Here is a 21,930-nt window from a genome sequence, read left to right on the forward strand (position 1 = left end):
TGAAGATCATTTCACTTATAGTGCCAAATAAGAACCTGATACCCGCTGAAGTTACTGGAAAGCCTCTCCGTTGTTTGAGTGGGTTTCTGGATGTAGACCTCAGTGGGCATTACAGGCAGTGTGCCTCCAGGGTTGGAGAAAACTCTGTCCTATAAGATGACACCCCCTTTTTAGGAGGCATTGACATCTTTTGTGCCAGGTGTGGTTAGTGGTTTGCAGCAACAAGCTGGCTCAGCTGTTTTGGAGTGCCAGCTCACTGAAAGTTATGTTGCTTTGCCCTATATTAAAAAGGCAGCTATTCAGGAAAGACCCACGGCATTATATATTCATTGAGTAGAAAATGGAAATTTGGAAGTCAGATGGCCTTTACTTCGGGTAGATGCCTTTTGCTACTTGAATTTCACCAAACTGTAAGACACAGAAAGCTCCATTTGCATGTGATCAGTAAAGACTCGGTGTTTGGCAGTTGAAGTCTGACAGACACGTTCCATCTACGTGCGCTTTGCATCCAATTCAGGCTCCTGCTACCTTCAGACTCGTGTTAGGCACCAGTATTTCTTCTGTGCTCTGGGGAGTGCACAGTAGTGGGAAGGAAAACACTTACCTGGTGATACAGAGGTAAAGCGGCTGCAGAGGGAGCAGAATGGACTAACATGGGTAACTGAAGATCATGTAATGTGGACGAACATGAACGGGAAAAACCAACTATTAATTCTGCTTTCTCCTTTAGAGTTTGATTTGTTGCTGAATGGTTTTATAGCTGTGTAGATGTAACTGTGTATTCATTAATAAACGCAGCATAGTTTGTGTATGCACTAAACTTACCCAGAATTTCAAATGCCAGTTCATATTACAGTTGAAGTTTTATTTTCCTGGGAAAGTGGTGTCCGTTTGACATTTCCGTTGACCCATTTTGCCAAAACAATATAGCACAGACATGGGATTGTTAGGGGGCCAAGATGACACAAAAGGTGATAATCCTAGTTCCGGCCTTTGAAAGTTGCTAACTGTGTTTGATAGCATATCATAGTGCTGGTTGCGAGGATCAAACTTATCTCGCTTCAAGACCTCAGGTATATTTTAATCCAATTTTAGATTCAAAATTTGATGAACACATTAAAATACTAACAAAGAAGGAAACCAAATAAACTCCACACAATGTGTATTGAATGTAGAACATTACTAGGAGTTTCAAAATTTATTCAGAATCCCTCATCTCCCCCAAAACAATAAAAATTAAGGAATTTACATTGATTCTGGAAATACAGATGGTTTTATGTTAGCACGGCTACACAGCCAGTACCTGTAAAGCATAGCACAGAAATAGGAATATGGTTAGCGCTGCTGAGACTGTTTTGGGAATATATCCAAAAGAAATTAAATCTTAGAGTAAGAGTAATCAACTTGAATCTATTTTTCCACAGTATAGATAGAGCTGTAAGACTGAAGGCTGACTTTTAACTCATTTTGCTGTTTTTTCCAGAACACTATGACCCATTTCCAAAGCTGACAGAGTGTCTGCCTGTCTGTCTATCTTCCAATTATAGTTGCAGTCACAGGTGTACTTTGGAGTACAGCATAACTTATTTTTATCTATTTCTCCCTCGGTTTAATGCCTTTTCATTAGCATACAAGCCTGCTTGATTTGATTAGAAAAGAATAGGCCTTGTGTTTTGTTAAAAGTGAATTTTCACTTATCCAGGACCTGTAATGACAGTTAGGCAGGCTGTGTGTCCCCTTTTGCTGCCAGAACAAATACAGCAGGGAAAGAGCATTGCAGCTGTACTCACTGATGTGCTTGCTCTTTCAGACTGGGTGTCAGGGTAACAATATTTAATTGATACAGGGATGGTCTGAGGTTGCACTACTGAGTCAGATATGAATGGTTTCATGTCTGGTGCGTTACCAGCTCTTTTAGAAACATTTGCTACATTATGCAGTCGGACATTATTAACGAGATGTGTTAAATTAACTTACGGGAAAAGATTCAGAGCTAACTGTACTGCTGCAACTGGCACCTGAAAGAGGAATTCCCTCCACCCCTTCCATCATTCCTTCCAGCTGTCTTGCAAAAAGCGCTTGGTCAGTAGCAAACCGAACTGCTTAGTTCTCTGTGCTGGCAAGGGCTGAAGGCAATTGGAAGGAAAGTGCTCAGTCTGGGACTGCTCCTGTGTTGTTCTTCCCATCTCTGGTATTTCCCAGCATGCTGCAAATACAGCTCGGCTGGGAATTTTCAGGCTTTTTTCATTGGGGGAAGAGGAGGTGGGGCCAAATTAATACTTTTCATAGGGACATATGAATTTTGATAATGTCTGTGCTGTGAAGAGTTTTTCAGGTGCAGGCAGCTACATGTGGTTAAAACCAGAGAGAGAAAGGCACCTGCACAAGAAGAACCAGTAGCTTGCAATGCAGGCACCTGTGGTTCAAGTCCTTGGCCTTTTATATCTTAAGGGAATATTAACTGTCAAATCACTCACTCTCTGGGTTTTGGTTTGCTTTAGTTTTACATATACGGTTAGAAGAAGAAAAAGAAGAGTCAATAGGCACTGACTTCAACATAATGCAGAGCTTGAAATATTTAAAAAATGCCTTGTCTTTGGGATAACAGCCACCTTCAGACCCACTGCTATTTACAAGAACTCCTGACATATGGCACTTCCAAATATAATAATGTAAGGACCTGTCTTTAAAAACATGTGACTTACAGTTATATTGCCTCTTTACGTAAGACCTGTGTAGCGAAATGTTCTCAGAAGCACACAAGTTTGTGCATAACGTGGCTTGCAGAGATACCGGTGATCAAGTGCACATTTACAGTGAAAGCTCTTTGAGGCTGGCACTGCTCACTGCTTTGTGTTTCAGCAGTACTTAGCCTGATAAAGGCTCGATTCTGGCTTTGGCGTGAACATTGAAAACATCATTATTATCTTATTAATAACTAATAACACTTACAGATCAGGACTTTATTGAACAATGTTCTGGGCAGAGAGTTTTCATTTTACTGGACGAGGATTGATGTCTGAGAGTATAACACTGTACTGAGCACTTGAGTCATCGAGCAGAGCTCTGCTGAGATCACACTTGACACTATTTCCAGACTTTAAGGCATAAATCAGTATGCATGTGTAATCTTCATCACCCTTAACCTGACTGAAATGAAAATACTGCAGTGCTTCAGGCTCCCTACAAGTGCAGTGCAAGCAAACAAGGCCCAGAAAAGACAAATGTCAATCATGAGAGAGAAAGAAAAAAAAAAAAATCGGAGGCATAAAAGAAATCAGGCCTCATCAGAGCCTCGGAGACAGGCGTTCCCAGGCACTGTGCTGGACAGCTGCGCTCTTGGTGCTTTCCTGGAGACAGACATTTATGTATGACAAGAAATGCGTAGACTTGTACCTTCATGCAGAGCTTCCATCCACCCTCCTGTCATCTGAGATCACACAGGGGCAACATACCCTACCTTGCAAGCTCAGAGAAATAAAACCCAACCCAAACCTATTGAAGCAGTGGGAAGAGAGTTACCAATTGAGCTAGACAGGAGAACAAACCCTGACGTAAAGAAAGCCCTTTAAAATATTATACCATTTATTGTTTTGTTTGCCTTTCACCATAGGTGGAGGAGGATAGGCTTAAAAGGAAAAAGAATGGTAGAAACCGGAGGTATAAATGTATAAATGAACAGAACATACCAGTAAGTTGTGAAAAAACCCCAACAGTATCACAAGAAAAGAATATAAACTTGGTTATGAGCTTGTGGTCACTGAAGAGGGAAAGCTTATCTCTCTTGAAGGCCCTGGCATGAAAACATCACAAGTGAGATTGGAATGTGGCCTAGGGGACAGACAAAATAGAAATGTAAATTGTAATTAAAAATTTCAAACGTTGAAGATGGAGACAAATGAACGGTGGGTTTAGAGGAAAAAACCCAGCCAATTAAAATAACTTGAAGATTCAAAACCCAATTTTTAGCATTTCATAATTATATTGATGGATAATGACATAGACAGCAACATAAATGCACTGAGCTCAAATTAATTATGTTAAAATAATAGGTAATCTGTCTCTGTGTTGATAACATATAATTATGATGATGTTTTTCAAATGTTTTAAAATAATGTCATTTCAATTCCTAATGCAAGGTAGGGATTTTGCTGTTTAATATATTTGCTATTTATACAATATTTTCAATGTCATCACTTTCCTCTACAATAAAGTCTAAATAATCAGTTAGCACCTTAAGATATTTCTTACTGCTGTATGGACTGTAAAATAACTCAATAGGAAAATATTATTAACTGAAATAGCACATTGACAACTGTGATTAAACCTCAAATGAATACTGTAACAAAACAGAAATGTATTTTTATGTTGAGATGTCTAATTATTCATTGTCAGAAAGCAGACCTAAATCCACACAGGGGAAATTTTCAGGGTTTTATGGGGTTAACTATGCAACTATGCTTCACTGTTTTTCACACAATGGAAAAGACACAGTTATGATTAGAAAAGTTAGCTATATTGTTTCAAGATTGAATTCGGTTTCTCAGGGAATTTCTGATTGTCTGCAGTTGCTTCCGAGCATAAATTGTCCTTTACTCGATGCCTGGCAGCCTTGGTTGGTGCCCGCTCCGGGCTCAGTTACTGCGTTTGCGGGTGGAGGTGCGGCGGTGCGTGAGAACCAGGGACCAGTTGCATCGGTGGGCGCGTGTCTGAGCTCTCCCCATTTTTGTTACTGCCATAGCTGGCTGCACAGGCAGGCTGCAGAGCCTTGCGGCTTTGTGCATGAAAACGCTGTGCTGATAGCGGGCTCTGATTATCCTTAAGAAAATGTTTTACGCCCCTTTTTCCCTGAGAGTTGTGTGGACTTCAGATTTTTGCTGAATTGGAGTATCTCTGATCTATGCTAAAATTGTTGGATTTTTTTAAGCTTTGTAATCTTTTGTTTGGTTTTTTTAACCTATTATCTGCAGTTCACTTTTTTCTTTGCAAACCGTTTCTCTGCCAGACCTTCCCATCCTTTCCTCCACCTCTTACCTCTTTGCATTTTTGTTTCAATTCTTCTTTTTTTCTGAATGCAAATTGGCTGCTATCATAATCTGAACAAACTTTTAAAACAAACTTGCATTATTATGATGATGAATATGTCACACCTGAAAATAAACTAGTTAATTTGTGGAATATATTTCAGCACATTTTGTATAAATATAAAAGTACAGTAAAACTCCACTGGGATAAACATGATAACAAATAAATGCTGGATCTAAGATTGTACAGCTCCAGTCTAATATTTAGTCATTTTTATTATTATAGTTGGGTTAAAAATGGAAAGCAGCACCAGCAGAGGGACTCCCTTGGTACTCAGTGGAGTTTTGCCTGCTCCCTAGCAGGGCATAGAGGTAATTTTATTCTAGAAGCTTTTGAATGCTTTACAAGTAATAGAAACCAAGTGGGAAAAGCATATTCCATATTTTAGTTCTGACATTCTCATAGAAAAGAATATATAAAAAAAATTAAAGATTCAAAATACTTGCCTGTGATTCAGTACCTAAAGACTTTCTGGTGTTTTTCAGAATTCCCTTGAGACCTATAAATGCTTCTGAGCTAGAAGTACCCATTGTAGCTATAGTCACTTATGCCACTTTATCAAACTAACGAGCCATTGAGTGATGCTATTCCCAGGTTCAACTCTACCGGGGAGGGAAAGTAGAAAACAAAACTGAAATTTAGACAGAATGGAATTCCTAAGAGCCAGGACAACTAGAATTTATTAATTCATACACTCCAAAGCTTACCAAAAATAATCTTCTTCCTTCAGTTTTTCTCTATAAATCTTACCATCTTTCATGAAGTCTGTGCATATAGAAGAGACTGCAGAATTTCAGTACAAGCAATACCTATCAATTTGCCACAAAAACACCTTTATCGGGTTTCTTCTTCACACAACCATGGTTTGTGCAAAGGTGCATAAAAGAGGAATGTTTTACCGTCAGATGACAGTAAGGAGGACTTCTGCTTGTGTCTTAACTATTAGAGATCAAACCTCTCCAACTTTTAAATGAAAAGATTTCTTCAGCTGATGATAGCTAGATTAGCTGATGATAGATAAAAATAAAGAGAAAATTCCTTTTGTATTGTGTAATTATATGTTATTTAAGTACCATGTCCTGGGCATTGGAGCTACAGCTCCTGATGACTGCAAGTTTTTCTTACAAGAAAAGTCCTATTCTGAGTTTAGGGGGATTATTCAAGTGAGCAAGAGTTGCGTTTCTTTTTATGCTACTGTAGATTACATTTGATATTGTTAGAATGATAAACAAGTATATGAGACACTTTCTTTGTGTGCAAATTTTAATTAACTCAGCCATAACACAGAGAAGTATGACTCCAAATCTTCTTTGTCAGAAGTAGTGTGCAAAGAACTCTGCATTTGCACTGTATAAAAATATTGCTTTTTACAAAGCATTGGAGGATATTCCGACTAGAAAATTCTATCTACTGATCTCTAACTATCAAGGTATTTAGCTTGGTCAGTCCTGATGTAAAATAATAATAAAAAAGTATTTTGTTTTTGCACCACAACTTAACGCTAGTATTCTTGAACTCTGTACTACCCACTGCACAAAAAAATAATTTAAAAATTACAGTTCTTCTGAAAGAAGGCTTTAGCTTTGTGTTCATGTCACAAGATGTTGGTACTTTATTTTTTCAGGCACTGAAAAGATCATGAAAAGGGTAGCAAACATGAGGGTGTAACATCTTAAGTTCCTTTAGATAACATCTGCATGCAAAAATCACAGCTAAGGAAATACTATCTGAACTTCAACTGCTACTCATTTTCATTGTACAATTAAATCTTTATCATGGTAATATTCCCCATGGTCATATGTGTTTGCTCTCCAGGAATCCTGTAACAAATTCATTCATCTATTTTCAGGCTTCATGAGTTTCAGAGAGTGTGGCAGCATATTCACTGAAAGCAAATTTTAAATTTGCATTGGAAACTTGAACTTAAGAATTAAATTTATTCAGTCAAGAAGCAGAAACATAAGAGCATCTTCCTGAAGAAGGCAGAATATCAAATACATAAGACATATTTGCTCATAAAGAACTACAGAACAAAATGTAGCTCCACAAACTATTTTCTGAACATATATAGTGGGAAAAAAAAATCTTTTTATGATAAGCTCAGAAACAGACAAAAATTAAGTATCTGTTGGATACAAAAATTATTAACCCAGATCTGTTGAGTGACCCACCTGCAAGATCTTACAGTAATGATAAAACTGTGATGAAAATGAACCTTTCGTAACTAGGATCTACTTTTGAAGCATATTGGCTCTCTGTTTCTGCTAATTTTTTATGATTTAATATAAAACATACAGAAAAATAAAAGTAGGGTAATATTTTCTATGTTTTTTCTTGGAAAATAGAATGTGAAACATTATCTACAGCATCTTACCTTCTCTCCCTTTCTCCTTTAGGACCAGCATAGCTGTTACGACTTGCTGCAAAATCTGTATTTTTGCAAAAGAGTTTTGCATGGGTGTTAGTGTCCGGAAGAGGGTGCTATTTGGTTGTATTTGTAATTTTTTTCTCTTTATACGGAAGGACTGATACAATTGAGTATACTTTGAAATCTCCTTCCACACATTGTTTTATTTTAGGCTCATTAGTGTGAAATTCCATTTTAAATAGCATAGCCTAGCTCTGAAAACTTTAATGCCAGCATAAATTCTTGCTCAGCTATATTAAGCAGAACACCTAACAAGTTTAAATTCCAAAGGTCCTTTGTGTCTTTTGACTAGTTGCTACCTAGATCTTATGATATAAAAGTAACTTCAGGTAATATAGTTACTGTTCCCTGGGGTTTTCATAAAATTCTCAGGAAAATGAGATGCACATCTTGCAAGGATATTGCTGTGAATGCTCACAAAGAAAAAAAAAACTCCGAAAACCAAGCAAAGAAAGAAAAACACATTGCACACCAGACTGACCAATTTTTCAATTTAAAATAACTTGACTATCATTATTTAATTCACAATCTCCCCCTCCTTGAAGATGAATATATTTACCTGTATTTTGTACGTAAGGGGAAAGCGAGGCAGAGGGGACTTAGCAGGGGAGCGAGGCTGGAGGCAAATGCCCTCCTTCAGATCCCGCAGCCTAGAGAAGAGGTTGCCCTTGCCAGGTCCTTGTCACCTTGTGCCCCATGCAGGGCATTTCCACCTCCACCACCTTACAACAGGGCAGTCATCGTAAACGCTCCCTACTCTGTTTCGCATCTGTGTAAATCACCTTTGCTCACCTCGCTGATTTGGGGTGGAAGGGGTTGGGAAACATCAGCCAGCTCTGCTGTGGGGCTCGGAGGCTGCGGTGAGGCCAGGCTGGCTGCTCCATGGTAGCCTTTCCTCTCACGTAGCTGTTTCAAAGTGCATTTTTGCTTACACCCTCACAGCTGCAGCTCAGATTTATAAGACAAGGACTATCGGACACACCAGCTTATGATATCCTGTAGTAATTACTTAATAATGGGTCCTCCAGGAGATTAGGGTCCACCCTGGGTTTGTGGTACGCACTTCCAGCCCCATTTTAATTGCTGGGGAAGGAGATAACTTACCTCCTTCAGGATCACACCTGCTCATCCAGCTCATTCCCTACATACTCAAACGGGCATTCAATTCCCGGCGAGATTTATCCTGTGCGATGGGTCAGCAGAAAGCGTACGTACTTGTGTCAGCCTCTCTGCCCAGGATTGACTTTTACCCCAAGTCATTTTTTTGATGCTACTGCTAAGAGAGTTAGGGAACTGCACTGACCACTTCAAAATACAAGGTTGAACATCCTAAAAGAGCGGTGGCAGCTGAGTCAGAGCAGCAGGTGAAATGGGGCAGGGATGAGCAGTGGCACACAGGGCAGTCCCAAGGCTTAGGGACTGCAGGAATGTTACCATCTATTTATGGAGGTTTAAGATTTTGTAGTGCCAAATCTTTCAGTCACACTGAAATTCAAAAAGAACTTGATACCTACAACTATTTGTTACCTAAAGCCCCTTCATCTTAAACATCTTCAAAGTTTGACTGTGGTTAGTAGCAGTAAACAGCTACTATCCGCCCTATAAAAAGTATTGTTTTCTTTGGAAAGCCTGGGGAGCAAGCATAAATTTATAATTGTTACTGAATTAGATTCTGCAAATTCTGTGGGCTACTTATTTAATGGTATCTAGCAGCGATTCATAAGCCACTCACACATACATCTAAGCATAAAACAGTTGGTTGCCTTTTACTTTTTGAGGGGAAAAAAAATGCTGCAAATTTTCCTAGCTGACATTCTTTGAAAATCAGCAAAAGTTTGCGTGGAACATTTCAGGGAGAAGCGATCTACATTTTCTAAAATTTATGGGACGAACCAGCTTTGTGGGGTTCACGTTAGTCCTGTCTCCTGTTTCTGTTCCGCAAAACCTGGACTTGTACATGTTGTGGTGCCTTTGCTTCTCAGTTTATGCTGCAGCTGTTCTGTGCAGTAGGTAAAACGAAAGGTTTTAATTAAAACTGACATTGCTGCACCTTGTGCTGCTGGTGACAGTCCTGTTGAAAAGTATCATGAGAAGTGTGGAAGCCCACTGTAAGAGTCTGCCCTCCTGTTTGCATGCCAGCATTAATGTGCTTCTCAATCTGGCAAGTGAAAACATCCCTTGAAAATTTTTTTTGATGGAAAATGACTTTTCTGACAAAAATCACTGTGCAAAGCATGCGAACAAATACTTTTCATTGCTTATTTTGGCCAAAGACTGAAGGAAGAAAAGGTCATTCAGTGCTTTTGAAACTATCAGCAAACAAGGACTTTCTCCAGCAGTTCCCAGGGAAATGTTTCCAGCTTTTCAAGGAAGAATAAAACAGGTTCACAGATTTAACTTTTCTGATTAAAAATCCATTTTTCATGGAAAACCATTCTGATTAGTTTTAATGAGAGGTAAGCAATCGTAAATGACATCCTGTGTCTACAAATTACTCATTTGGGTTCAGAGCTGCCCTGCAGCCTCCTTTTAACACCAGAAGGACCTGGTTCACAGTCTTGTTTTGTACCACTTTGACATTTCAAGGATTCACAGGAGCCAGTTTACTGCAGGGCAATGCCCATTAACCCTGCCTAGCAGGGCACGTGAATTCTCAGTTACATGATGTTGTGCGCCCTCTCCCCATCCGCTTTTCCATTTAAAGCTTCACTTTTCCATTATAAAGGAATTAAAATATTTACAGGAAACCATTGCACAGTTGTAACCGTGCAGAGTCACCGCAGTGATTTTATATCCTGTTATTGTGTCCGCAGCATTTGAGGCTTTGCTGTGCAAAAGGGAATCTGGTGAGGGACGCAGCAATCTTGAGCTGTACTACTGCCCCATATGGACTTCATTAGCCTGTAGTTTCCTAATGTATGTCAGAGATGAAGCTTAAATGATCCTAAATTGTGGGGAAGAAGGCATGGCTTAAAACTATATTTTCTCCCCAACTCATTTTGTGCACTCAGCCAATAAAAAAAATTTTATTCCTGATTGCATTATTTCTAATTGTAAATATAATTATGAATGCATAAACTAAACCACTGAGGCATGCATTTAATTCTGAAACCTGAAGTCGTATTTCTACCAACATATTGTTGTGAAAAGTGAACTAGCAAAAGGTTTCCTACTGTTAAGAAATTGCAAAACTTCTGTATCATCTGTTATTCTGATAACAATCATTTTTGTTTACTGCTGCTCAAAAGTGTGCTCAAAAAGTGACCGAATTCAGAGAAGAAAAACACATCAACAATGATTTAATAAACATAAACTATTTGAAAATATTCTGGGGAAGTCTGTAATGATTGCCTTTCTTTAGTATCCCATAGTTGCCAAGAAGAAGGGGGATACTGGACACAACGTGTGCCATGGTGTGTGGACAAGGTCTAGCTGAAGGTAGGACGCCAGCCCGTGGCCTGAGCCAGTAGCAACATTTGTACATTTTTGTATGTTCTTATGCTCTTCATTGTGCAGGCAGAAACAGAAAGACAATCCTACCCTGGAGGAGTTTACAGCCCCTGTAAGATCAAAATCTAGTGGACTGGCAGAGAAGAAAATGAATGAGATGACTAAGGAGAGATTTCACATTTGCTTTCACAATTCTGGTTGTTTTTTTTTTTTTTTTAAATTGAACATTCAACTGCCAAAAGTTCTCCAAATCCACTATTCTCCCCCCATCCCAATCCCACTAGTTTGGAAACAGTGTTGTAATCCAGAAGGCACGTAAAGGAGCGTGGAAATTCTACAGACACTTGATCAGTCCTTAACCTAAAGACATTGTTTAGTCTGCAGCTGCCACACCATGCCGCGGTGGTGGGAGCGCCCGAATGATGTACATGGTTCCTGGATATTGTTCAGAGATCCCTCTGAATCACCGGGATAAAGAGCACAAGAGAAACCTCAGGGCGTTTTTTCATGTTAAATGGGAAGCCAAACAAAGCAGCTACTCTTCGTAGATCAAGTGCGTAACTGGCGAAGAGAGAAAAAAATACAAGGGCTGACCATCACCTATTATCACTTCATTACGTGTTATTTATGTTACAGGAGCATTTGGTGGCATCGAGCAGGATCAATGGCTTCACTGTACAAGGTGCTGAACAAATACAAGAGACAGTCTGTCTCCTAAAAACCTTGCAAAATAACTGTAAGATGGCAAACAACTAAGACCATATGGACATGTAAAGCATGTAGGAAGCAGGAATCGGCACAGCAGTTCAGCATGACATGAGTTTTGATGTGCTTATGAGTTGAATGGATTCAGGCTACAGTTGATAAGCTTATCTTGAAGTAAGACAGAAGTTCGGCTGCTGAAATTCCTACCGTTTCACTGTCATTATACAGCTGAAAGTCAAGAACTGTCAAATTACATGAATAATATCTATCCATATTTAATACAGCGAACTGTTGACAATTGCCTCTCATCCTTCCCTTCAGTGCATGAGCCCCACGAAACAGTTAGGAATGATCAGACTGAATATAGACAAATCTGTGGTCACATATCCATGCTCCAGATAAGAAACTCACTGTGTCTAAAATGGAGAAAACGAGGAAATAGCAGCAAACACAAAAAACTAGAGAGATAATTCTTCCTGGACCACAGCAAGGAAAAACGTTGGAGATTGTGCTGACGCTACTGACGTTACAAATACTAGGAGGCTAAGGATAATGCAGACTAGACTTTTTTTCCCCTCCCTGTCTAGAAACAATCACATTATATCTTCTTATAAGATATGAGAAAGATTGTTATCTCGCATAATGAAAACCAAATGACAGGCAGATAAACTTAGTAGCTGTTTATAAAGTCTTGTATGGTATTCTCAATGGTATACAGATAAGGAAATCACATAATTGAAATGGCTACAAACAGCATTAAAAAGGCATATAAGAAAATAAGGAGATCAGATGCAGAAGGCAGACAAATTTTAGGTTACTGATGGAGGCGTTCTTGTTAGGCAGTTTGATTTCTCATGGGAGTTGAGCACCTCCTTCTCCTCTAGGCACGTGTTGCCTGAACGCACAGCCCCATTGCCCTCCTTCAGTGACCCCCATCATCCTCACCCATCTCGGCGGACTCGAGGCTTGACGAGGTGGCTCCTGGAACAACCCCCAGCTTTGCCTGTTATTTTAAACTCTTTCTGCTTTAATGTCTTCAAGGATATCTTTTCTTGAGCATCTTCAGAAAGAGTAAATGAAAGGCACTAGCTGCTGCTTACTGTCCTCTTCAGAAATTTGAAAAATTCAAGTCCTTTCCTATCCAAATAAGCAGCACTGTATTTTCTTAACTTTCTCAAGTACAGAAATACCAGGGAAACATTTTTAACTGTAGGTAGAACAACAGCGTAAGAGTTTCTGCTTTGAGGCAGATTTAAACTGAAAATGCTTTGTTAATGTGAGATTTGATAGAGTTCTCGGACCTCACAGTCGAACACAAACCTCAGTCAGAGGACCTGTGTTGTGTACTCCATCTCAAAGGAGCTAGAATTCAGGTCGAAGTGGAAGTCCTTACACTGCAATAATCTTCTCTAATTAGAGAAGAAAAAAGGAATTCAGCTGGACAAATGAGCTAAAATCAGAAGAATCTTGAACAAACATCTCAAGCATTAATCATTTATGTAGAAAGAAGAAGAAAATCATCAAAATAATTGAGCAATTGCAGACAAATACCACAGTGCCTTGTATTGCCAAAAACTCATCGTTGGAAATGTATACGTCTGATTTCCAGGTTTATTAATGAAACAAAAAGGCATCTACAATAGATAAATAATACATCATATGGAATTCACACAGTCTATTTATAATAGAGATCAGTGACACCTATCAACTCATATTAAATCACATCATGCATATTTTGCCTAGTCTGCACTTTGTCAATCTCTGCTTCCTATTTCATTGCTGTAGTAGGTACATTTAACGAAAAGTAACGCACAGACCGGTTGAAAGAAGTCATTTAAAAAATCCCTGAAAGAACATGTAAAGAACAGCAAAGGTCAGCCATATTTATACGCTTTAATGGCAATTGTGCTGTATCACCTTTTACTTTTTACAGACATTTAATGAATGAGTGCTGATGTTACAGCTGTACAGCAGGTATTTAGCTTGCAGATCAGCAAATCAGAATTAAGGTCGGACAATGGATCAAGGTCACAGAGTGAGTCAGTGGCAGGTTTGGGACTAGAATTGGGGTATCCAGCCTTCTGAGCTGTAAAACTGGATTATCTTCCATCCCTGACCTGTGTCCTGGTGAAAAAACATGGGGTGAAGTGAGTTCTTTGAAAAGTAGTTTATTTTTGAGTTCTTACAAACATCACCGTTAAAACATAACTTGGGTTTAGAAACATCCTTCAAAACCAGCATAAATAAGTTATTTTGCAGAAGAATTATTTACCATGAGAAGAGATAGAAATTTATAAATCAGTTCAGAGATCTGTAGGGAAAAAGTTATTAGTTACATCATCAGAAATGGGGTCTAAGGAAGCTGAAAAACCTGGATTTTGCATGCAGCTTTTAGAATATAATTAGTGATCTAACATAAATAGACGTCACTGGCTGTAGTAATGTCTGTGGCAAATAAATAACAGTCGAACACAATAAAACTCGCTGTAATGTACTCCGTTGTAATATTGATGGCAGCATATGGCAAACATCTGACAGCTGTTAAACAGATGTGGCAATTAGCAAACCTTATGGTCATGCTGTTAAGATTATTATGCAACACGTTCTCCAGTAAAATTAGATGACTTCCTACTTTCTGTAGCTTTACACATGTGGAGTGCTAGTCTAATGTCCCATTTAGGCAATATTGTTAGCTAATGTCTCCTAACCCATATTTTTTTAGTTGATGCCTCATAGAAGATTTAGACAAATCCAGAATTTAAACAAGAACAATATCAATTCAGCTGTGTAGCAGATACTTCAATTATAATAGCTAATGGACAAATTGAGAGATAAAAAGACTTTTCTATCATGTTGAAATTCAATGAACAGTTTTCAATTAGGCTCTGAGTATAAAAGGGAAAAAAGAAAGATACTTTTCCTTGATGTTAACATTGCGGGAAAAGATGAGAGTAACTTTGCTTTTTCATTATACAGAAGAGGTGCATATAATGATGCATATTTAAATTATAAATCAGGTCACTATCTGCCAAATGAAAGCAATATCAATTAGAGCTAAGGTGGATCAGGCTTTAAAACTCCTTATATTTAATGACAAAAGTATGACTGTTACCCTCACCCAGCCAACAAAGGGATAATTTAAGGCAGTAAGAAATCAAAGAGTCATGTCACAAAAATAAGCCCTCACAGCTTTTTGGATAGTATTATTATAATTAATAGACTTCCAATGACTTTTTTTTTGCAGGTTATGGGCTTTCACAAAAGCATTTATTGCAGGCATAAAATGTAAAACTCTAAAGAGTGGGTTTGACTAAGGTTGACTTGAGGGTCCTTAGCCTTTCTACTACAGTAATTCCTGTAAAATAATAGTTTCATTTATAGGCTCAATTTATAACGTTGAATTTATGCCAGTTCATCTGATATCAATCATGATAATAGCATGATCTATTGTATGTCACTTGTGCTAATGCAAATTAAATATCATTACATTACAAAAAAGCCCTATGTTAAAATAACATTAAGCGTGTAACTTTAACCAAAAAAATTAAGGATGAATTAGCAATTTGGGGTGAGCATATATACAGATAATAAATGTAAAACCATGCATATCTTATATATAAAATCATATACATGCTGAAAAAGGGAAAGCTAAGCAAAATATAAAATTGATTAAGGCTTGAGTAGCAAGATTAACACTGATTTTTCTCCCTTCCTTGTAGTTAAGGTCAAGTAGCAAGCAGTTTATTATCTTTCTTCTTAACCACTGTGATTTTCAGCGTCTGTCTTTGACACATGAGTATTAGGAATCAGGTTTTAAAAAAACTTCAGATCTGCAAATATAGTCCTTTGAATACCCCTTGTGTCTTTATAAATTATATACTTACACATTTATCATTGTATATATGCATTTGAGTATAAAACTATCCAATTCACATAAATTGAAATTATTTATAAGTACAGCTAGATCATATAGTTCTGAGATTAAAGTGCACCCAAAGATTTTTTTGAAAATTGTAAAAAAATTGTTTTGTTCTTTTTCTTATTTTTAAGATTGAGTGTCACTAAAGCCTGTGTTCATTCTTACTTGCAAAAGTGGCAGGACGCCCTATCTGGATTAAGTAACATATGTTTCTATGCATAATTGCAGGAAATTTTCCACATAACATTTGAGAATATCTGAAATATTTGTGAAAACCTTCATGCTAAAAATCTTCTGCAGTTTTAGGCAGAATAAGTGTTTATCAGCCGTGTCTCTGAGTGTTCGACATCATTTACACAGTTTAAAACACCTAGCATGGATGGTTTGCATTTTCTTCTTGAAATGAGGAGCGAGATCACTTTGCTTGAAAATGTTGTTTGTGAATTCTCCTGGCCTTGGAAGTTCTGCAGATCTTATTACATTTCTTGGTTATAGATTAGACATAGGGATTTTTTTTTAAAGATACTTGCAATGATAAAATATTGCCCATCCTATTATAGCAGGATCTGTGGCCCTCTGTACTGTGGTTCCAGTAAAGCTCCTGCAGGCATTATTTTTATTACTCTGCGATGGTTGTACATACCTCCCTTTTATTATAATGGCCGAGCATTTTACAATCATTAGTATGCCCACCTGTTTATCAATGGTTATTAAAACCTCAGGAAATGCTACTGCTTTCCTTTACTGAGAGGGAAATGAAGCACAGAGGGGCCCAAGTCACACAGAAAGCAAGCGTGGAAAAGAAAAGCGCCCACGAACCTCCCAAATCCCCAGCAAATGCAGCATTCCTCTCTTCTTTCTGGGAACCTTCATGGAAAAAAAGCAAATAATTTTTCAAGTCGTGGCTGCTCCAGTTAAGCTGAGATTGGCTCATGTTTTAATGTGATACCTTTTTCTCCTTCCTGATACCTGGAAGGAAGGAAACATGAAACAAAGTCCTTGCAATATGCTCTGCGGCACTTTATATTTGCGTGCAGCATCTGTGGGCAAGACTTTTCCCATTGATCAAGTTTTGCATAATTAACTGCAGTCCTTATAGGTGTATGGAAGAAACTCAGAAGATCAAACCTAGCAAGAGGCTTTGCACATCCTCTGTACACAACAGACTGCTTTCCGAAGGCATATTCATTATTTCACATTTTTCCTCCTTCAAATGGCGGCATTGCTTGTTTCAGAAGCAGAACTGACACTCTTCACCATTCATCGCTACAGATGTTAGAGATATTCTTTAATGTGGAAGGAAACACAAACCTCCTAATGGAGATCTTGGCAGCTAAGTGAAAGGAAAATAGACTGTTTTAAAATATATTTATAGGTCTTTTAACATATATATGCTCTGACAGTGATTTGGGAGTTTAAAAAGTCTATTATTAAATTTGTTTAAAAATCTCTGTTTACGAAGTCTCATATGCTTCTTTTGTTACCTACTTTATGTATTAAAATGCCAGGCCTTCAATTGTATTTGAACATACTTCAGCCTACTTTCATGTACATTTTGAAAATTTTATCCAAAGTTGAAATAAACTCAGTGCTTGTGCTGAATTTAACTCTTTGCCACAAGTTGAAGCCAAGTGTTTAACCAAGCTTTCAGAAAGGTCTTCAATGTTCATTTACATTTATATATGAGTAATTTTAAGTCTGTATGTCCAGGACATAACAATTCTTCAGATGATAAGGTGACCGGTAAACGATACACACATGTACTCTTGCACTCGCTCTATACATCTGTTTAACTGTAAAGAAGGATGCAAATCTCTGCTCACATTATGAAAGTTCAAACATGTGGAAATATGTGCCAGGTTAGGAATACAGTTATGAAGAAACCTTTGGTCCAGCTTCTGGCCAATGCAAGAAGCTGCATATTAGATAGTGACGTAGTAAACCAGTTGCAAGATTTTTCTTGTGGCTTTCCCTCTAACATCAGGTACTGGCTGGTGTCAGGTACAAGAAACTTGAACCACGCATCTGGTTCCAGATAGGAATTCCGCTGTGGTAATGTACCAAAACGATACCTTAGAAAATGCAACGTTTCTGAGGTAGCTTCATTTGCCAGAGGAGGCTGACGCACTGAATCAAACCCTTCTAAGTATGTCCTGTATTCTCCATGAATTATTCAATCTGCAAATAATTTATTAGGTGAATTTAACCCCCCTTTTCTGTTCATAGATTGCCCCTGAGCATGTTTTAAGTTTTCTCTTTGAAATTATTAACTGGGTCCTTTTTATGAATAATTTTTAGGACCAGATTCCCCACAACGCTGAACTGTTCAAATCTGCCTGCCGCTGCATGCGAGGGGCCTCTGTACGGTTGTATAGGTGCGACAGCTCTGGGGGTTTGCCTGTTACTCATACACCTCAAGAAGGGTGAGGAGACACGGCAGAGCTTCATCATACCTAGTTCTCTACCATGGAGGACCCTCTAATAAGTCTAAACTTGCAAGATGATCCAGCAGCAGAGGCAGGCATGAACCTGACTGTTGGGACCCCGTAGACGGCTGGTTGAGAGCCTTCTGTTCACTGGGGGCGAGCACTGGCAATCCTTCCCGGAGTCTGCAAATCGATGCCAACAGCTCACTGAGGGTATTTGACCTGAAATATAAGCAGAAGCATCCTTTGCAATAACCTCCTTGAAATGCTGCATTGCTGTAAATAAAAATCAGGGCTTTATAGTATTGAAAATGCCACGAAACATGGCAATAGCCATCTGACAGTGCTCGTTCTCCTATTTGACAAGAGGATCAGAAACATGTCTTTAAGTAGTCGATAGAAAGTCCGAGGTAGCAGCAAATGAGTAACTGTCCAAAACTCTTAGGGAGGTCATAGATATATATTTCTTCGGTTTCATATTTGGTTGGTAGAAGCAGCAAATGCACTCACAACTAATTCCATTCATTGGGAAATAAGAACAGAAAGAAGATGGAATGGAAAAGAGTAGCATCAAAAGTGCCAGCACCAGGAAGAGATAAAACCAAATCAGTATTCAAATTACATGCATGTCTCAATTTTGCTTTGTTATTGTGTCACTATTTTGAAAAGCCCAAATTATGCTCATAAAAGCTTAAGCTATCCATACATATGTATGAAAGTATTCAGCTTCAGCAGGGTTGATACAGACAAATCTGGTAGTAGGTTTCTTTTCAGGTTGTGAGAAGCAAATAATAATCAAGTGTAGTTGAGTTGTGTGAGATATTGGAGTCCTGGAACCACCTCCTTTGTCTTGTTCTTCTCCAAGAGACAAGGAAGAGTATGAATGTATTTTGCTGTCCCATCTGGGGGTTCATTCTAGTTTTCAGTGAAGATAGTAGCAAGTTGTCCTTGAATTCAATGCATGGGACCAAAATCTTTGTTGGAGTCCTGCTACAATAATTCATGCTTGCCCACAGTGCATAACATATGTACCTCAGGAATTCAAAGATTGAGTAGTTCATGTAGGATGGCTTTTACAGATGAGAAATTGCGCACATGCTGCATTGTAACGTTATAATGGCTATTTTGTAAGGTATGACATAAAGCCTGTCTCACATTATCTAGTATGTCTGGGGTCTACTGGGTGCCTCTGGGTGCAGATTTCTCAGAGCCGTGGCCTCCAGTTATCATCTCATTTTGGATGGCTCACACTGTCCTCCCATCTTCAGACTAGAACTTGAATTGCGTTAACAGGGATTTAACAGATCTGAGTAGATCTGGCATGTTTAATCAGTGTAATTCCCTTTAAGGCTATAAAATTAGTAACCAGAGATTCAACACTGTCATATTTGTTCAGTTAAAAGGTATTTTACAGAACTCAACTCTTAAAAACATTCTTCATATATGTGTATATGCGTTCATCTTACCTGATACATAATCGTCTTCCAAGTAGAGAATCTTCTCGCAGAGCAGTTGAAGAGCCTCCTTCCATGCCAGAGCACAGGGACGATCCACCCCCTTCTTCTCCTCAGAAGCCTTCCTGACATTTCAGTGTTCTCTTCCCTAGATCTTCAATGTACAAAATAGTTGTATCACATCGTCTTTGAAGTATGTTATTCACTTCTATTTACCCCAGGCATTTGCCAACAGAGTGCATATCTGGAGAACACTGTTTTATTTTATGCTCATTTTTCAAATAGTTCCCATTACATATGATCATTGCGATCGGACTACAGAGTCTTAAAATCCAGATGTACAATGACTTTCCGTTAGCGCACAGGTAAAAATCTGTGCTCATAAATTGGGTACAAATCAGCTCTCGTAGCATAATTTCATATCAGCACTACATCCCTCACAAAGGCTAGTTAGAATTTCTTGGTATTTACTTTATCTTTATTATGTCGAGGACTTGAATCTTTTTCCTGATAGAACTTCTGCTCAGTAAGTAACATTTTTATATATTTTTGTTTAATTTTTGTGTGCTAGTACGCAGGACACTAAGTCACAGATTAAGATCTCACCGAGCTGTACAAACACAGATCATACAGACAGTACCTGCCCCAGAGAGCAATATTTTAGACGGGATTTGATAAAAATAGAATTAAAGTTTACCAAAAGGCCTGAGAAGGCAGCCCATTTATACACCTGCAGCAATTACATCTTGGCAGCGTAATCCCGAGATGTACGTACATTTGCAGAACTTCCTCGCTGTGATGGAGAACGTGAATAACAAGGGACACATCTGCACTGTCTCCTCAAAACTGCTCACCTTTGAATACAAAGTGCGAGGATATAAGACAACAATGATAATATTTAGCAATTCTATAGCTCTTTACAACTTCAAGGACTATAAAACATTCACTGATTAATCCTCACAGCACCCCAGTGAGGAAGGCAAGTTACCTCTACCACGTACATCTTCCTGGCAAGGCAGGATTGTCCCCTGCAATGTATCATGCAGCACTTTCCCACAGTGGAATAGATCTCACCTTGAAGAAAGGTGTCCTTTTTTCTCTTTTTTATTAAGATATTCACCTTAAACTTCTCATTCCTTAAAAACAGGAAAAGGTTATTTGCATGGAAACATATTATAGGCAGCAAACATATTACGGGCTGAAATGTACCTGTTTGAAGTATTTATGTCGATAAGAAAAAATGACGGGAGCATATGCTACAGAAAATAAAAAGTAAGAAACAAGTGCAGATTAAGATGACTAGAAATAATATGTCAGTGATACCCATGTCACCAAAAAGTAGAAGACTGATGATCTGTATGACTGAGAGGAAGCAAGTGGGCGGTGAGAGCAGAAAAGGGCTGTCAACCATGAAGAAAATGTTACAGGGACCCACGCTTTAGATTTTCAAAGCTGAGTAAAGAAGCAAGTCGCACAGTTCCAAATGAAATTAGTAGAATTTGCATGTATCTCAAGTCCAAATTGCATATGGGGAGAGATTTCACATAAAACATAGTATGTGACGGAGTATTCACAACGGACAGCGTCAAGTAGAGACGACAGATGCTGAAGGCAACTGGTGAGCAAATATCCAAATTAAGGTGTCTTTGCTGGTTACTTTTCCCATTCAAACTAACCAGATGAATTCACAGAATCATAGAATCAACTCGTAACTGAGGGTTTGAGTCTATCCCCCTTATTCTGCTTTAAGAGAAGAGAAAAAAAAAAAAAAAAGAAAAGAAAAGATACTGGAGACGACTGACTCCCAGCTTGTACACCTTCACTTCAACTCTGTTCTTACATTGCTATTTTTAAAATATATTCAGTGACGTGTCTGATAGTAAACATGGATAAATGGAGTTCATCTGCTTCTAATTTGAACACTATAGTGTCACATATTGTAAATGTTGAAGAGCTGATTATGCCTATGATTTTATTTGTCACTGCATCAGGACTCCTCGGTCTCCTCTTCCTACAGACACCTTAAGGGTCTTCTCTATGGCGTCTCTCATCTACGAAAGGCCAAGCATTCACAGCTTCTCGCTCTTCTTTCTCTTTCCTTCGGAAGATCCATTTCTGTTGAAACTACTAAGAGAAGTTGCCCAGCGTTTGTAAGCCAGGGTGCCGGGCAGTTTGAGAGCTTTGAATCTAGTTTATACAATTCAAGGAAAATCAGCAGAAATTTATAAAACCGGTAACAAGTTTATTACATTAATACATTAGACTGCTTTCCCTAACTTTTATAACTGAATTGTCTTAGACTGCAGCCCCCAGTTTTGATTAGAGACTTATAATATAACTATTCAATAATAACAACCGTAATACAGATGGGTAACGTAGCTCCACCCCTTCCTTCAGGAAAATTTTATTCCACTGCAAAGTAGCCCCAATTTTAAGCGCCTCTGCTTCAATCTTCAGTATATT

This window comes from Mycteria americana, chromosome 14 (assembly GCF_035582795.1).
Source record: "Mycteria americana isolate JAX WOST 10 ecotype Jacksonville Zoo and Gardens chromosome 14, USCA_MyAme_1.0, whole genome shotgun sequence".
Taxonomy (NCBI): Eukaryota; Metazoa; Chordata; class Aves; order Ciconiiformes; family Ciconiidae; genus Mycteria; species Mycteria americana.